Raw genomic sequence first — 3,412 nt, forward strand, 5'->3', positions numbered from 1 at the left:
ATCATCAACAGGACACCGCTTCATTATGGCAACAACGGACTATTTTTCTAATTGGGTAGATGCAGATCCATTCAGAGAAGTTACGTCCAAACACATGATTAACTTTTTCACACATAACGTCGTGTACATATTTGGTGTGCCACGCAGCATAATCTTAGACAATAATACTACATTCAAAAGTATAAAAATCTATAAGTTCATTGATAGGCACAAAATTTATTGGCGATATTCATCCATATATAATCTAAGGGTAAATGGATTAGCAGAAGACTTCAACAAGACGTTGGTGAAATTATTGAAGAGATTCTCACCAAAAATAAAAGGGAGAGGCATACGAATATGGCAGAAGTGTTATGGGCCTATCATACAAACTACAAAACACCAACTAAATCCACTCCTTACTCTCTAGTGTTCGGTGTGGAAGCCATATTACTATTGGAGATTGAGCAATTGTCACTTCAGGTAGCAGTTAAGAATGATCTCAATCAAGAACAAAATGCCCGCCTCAGAATGAAAGAGCTTGGCATACTTGATGAACTCAAGTTATAAGCTCAACAAAATCTGGAAATCTATCGAGAAAGAATGGCAAAATCCTTTGATCAGATGGTGCACCCTCAGACATTTCAAGAAGGGGAATTGGTCCTTATGCTGAGAAGACCAATCATCCCACACCGAAGAATCAGTGTAAAATTTGTACACAACTTGGAAGGCCCCTTCATCATCGAGAAGGTGTAGCAAGGAGGAGCTTATCAATTGATCAATTTGAATAAATATTTAAAATTATAAATTAAAATGTTCTTTTGTGCTAAAGAATACAACGAATTCTTTTTCAAAGTATATGTAGGTGATCTTTTAAAAGTTCAAGACATCACCTTCTATAATGAACAAAGACTTAAAAGTTAAGAAAATGACTTTTGTGGCTACACACTCCTATAAAATTGAGCCAAAGAAGCTTGAAGTCTTTTGACAGCCTGAAGCTTAAGATTCGAATGGGTTTAAAAGGTCGGATCCAACACGCCCAAATATGGCCGGATAGCTGGTAGCTCCATCTACTCAACAAGCCATAAGAAAGGCTGTAGTAGAGGAACTCCCATCTCAACAACTAGAGGACAAAGAGCTATCAATTTCTAACTCTTCCGATCTGATGAACTCAAATGATTCAGATTAAAGTCTTCTCAAGTGGTTAAGGATCAAGATACTGCCTACGTTCGGTACTATCAATTGAATCCAAAACCTGCAAATCCTTCAACAAATCTGCAAAGCATTAAGCGAGGATCGAAGAAACTTTTCTTCAATAAGTCCGCTGAAGCATAAAGCAAATGACCGAAGAAACTATCCTAAAGTTCATAAAAAACCTAAGGCCAAACTAAAAGGATTCTATCATCAACAAGTCTGTTATGCACAAAACTTTTGACCGATGACTTTTTGCCATCGACCTAACACACCTAAGGGTTTAGGTCATCGGCATCTACTCCTTCATCAAGCCCACAAAAGCAAGAAGCATAGGGCCGAAGGTACAAATCTCCTGACAAGTTAGTAGGGGCAAATCAGGAAATTCTTCATCAATGTTTGTAGCACAAAGCACATGATAGAAGAACCAAAAATCTTAAGACTCAAACTAAAGCCGTAGAATGAGCACCCTGGATGATACCTACAAATGTCTTTAAAGATTGGGAGCATGTTAAATTTTTATTTAAGTCGACATCACACAGCATGCTAAGATCCCCAAATAAATATTTAAAATATCATGAGCACAAGTTAGAGTACAACTACATAAATCTCAGGAACAGTAAAAAGAGCTCTCGTCAACAACTGAATTTATAAAATAATTTTATTTATTAAGTTCAAAATTCATATACAAATTTGTGGAGTACATCTTTTTATAAGATTACATCAACTGAAAGAAAAGGAAAAGTATAATGTCCTTCACAGACGATAAAAATCTATCTTCTAAACTATAGTTGAAGAGGAAGTCCACATCCTTGTTCTTCTCCTTCCAAAGACCTTGTATTTTGCACTTATAGCACCTGCACAAAGAAAAAGAGAAGTCAACAGAAAGAAGAAGAATCATAAAGAACATATGTAAGAGACTACAAAAAGAAATTTGTACCTGAAACAGAGGTCTCTTGAGGTGGCTCATGAAAAAGTATCCCACTCCTCTTGAAACCTGCATAGAGCAGTAAAAACAAATATCAGTAAGAAGCTAAAAAAAAAAGAAGAAAAGGGAATAGTACAAACAAAGTAAAAACATACCAAAACTAAAGATTCATGCGGTACTAAACTGGCTGAAGCTTGGATCCTCTTCCTGTAGCAGCCTGAATAAAATATAAAGCATTATTAGTATGAGCAAAAAATTAAAACTAATAAGAAGGGAAGAAAGCGTACCTGAACCCAAACTAATTTTAGAAGGCCTGAAGCAGCAAGAGTGCTGTAAACTGTAAAGAAAGATGCGAGCATTCAAGATTATGCTGAAATAAAAATGACTGTGGTGCCAAAAGAAGAACAGAAAGTGGCAGTGATATATACTATCGCCAATCTACGAAATAACATTCTAAGTATTTGAATATGAAGTACTTTATCACCATCCTGTGGATCTCTATTTGACAAAGAGAAAATATATCAACTATACTAAAAATCACAAGTGCATCTAAAGATCCATGAAGACAAAGTGATAGACTAATGGAGATCTATAGAATGAAAATCTTAGTGTGTCATCCAAGCAAAATTTTGGAGATCTACTAAATGTCTTAGTGTGACATCTAAGTAAGCTTTTGGAGATCAACTAAATGGAAGCCCTAATGTGACATCTAGAATAAAATACTTAGAGATCCACAGGGTTAATCAGCATACAAATAACGTGATTCGCTCTAGAAGCATATCATATTTGTTGGGGGGCATTTGTTGACCTCAAAGACAAAACAAAGAATCTACATCATACCTGTAGAATCCGAAAAACCCGTTAAAATCCCTCCAGTTGCTACAGGGCTATTCTCTGCAAACGGTGCCGAACCAGTCCGGATATCCCGCGAGAGTACCTCATTTATTTCATTGATCTCATCGTTAAAAGGGAACCCAAAGGAAGCTTTCGGTTCTGCTCTCTCCCTCACACACGCAAGATCCTGCATGTACTCCTCTCCTTCCCCAAGCCGAAACCAAGCTCTTCCATTCCAATCGCTTCCTTCTCCTCTCCACCCGACCCCATCCAACCAGAGCTCTTCCTTGGCTCCCGAAGGCTCCGGCCCTCCTCCGATTCCCTCACCTCCTATTCTCTGTGGAGCCTTCGGCCAGCCTGGTCCCCATCCCCTCCGTCCAGAGAGAGAGAGAGAGAGGGATCTTCTTCTCCCTACCTGGAGCCGAGACCCGCCTCCCCTCTCCGACTTCGCTCCTACTTTCCCTTCCTTTCGGTTCAAAA

General features: G+C 38.4%; 1 long non-coding RNA gene across 1 annotated transcript; it reads right to left on the bottom strand.

Moving 5' to 3' along the window:
* Positions 1 to 1,877: 1,877 nt before the first annotated feature.
* Positions 1,878 to 2,437, bottom strand: LOC114580133. Its single transcript, XR_003701424.1, has 4 exons — positions 2,386 to 2,437; positions 2,254 to 2,315; positions 2,111 to 2,167; positions 1,878 to 2,027 (listed from the first exon to the last, which is right to left on the bottom strand). It is a non-coding gene; the product is annotated as an uncharacterized LOC114580133 (long non-coding RNA).
* Between the last annotated feature and the right edge of the window lie 975 nt (positions 2,438 to 3,412).

Source organism: Dendrobium catenatum, unplaced genomic scaffold, assembly GCF_001605985.2.
Source record: "Dendrobium catenatum unplaced genomic scaffold, ASM160598v2 fragScaff_scaffold_804, whole genome shotgun sequence".
Classification (NCBI taxonomy): domain Eukaryota; kingdom Viridiplantae; phylum Streptophyta; class Magnoliopsida; order Asparagales; family Orchidaceae; genus Dendrobium; species Dendrobium catenatum.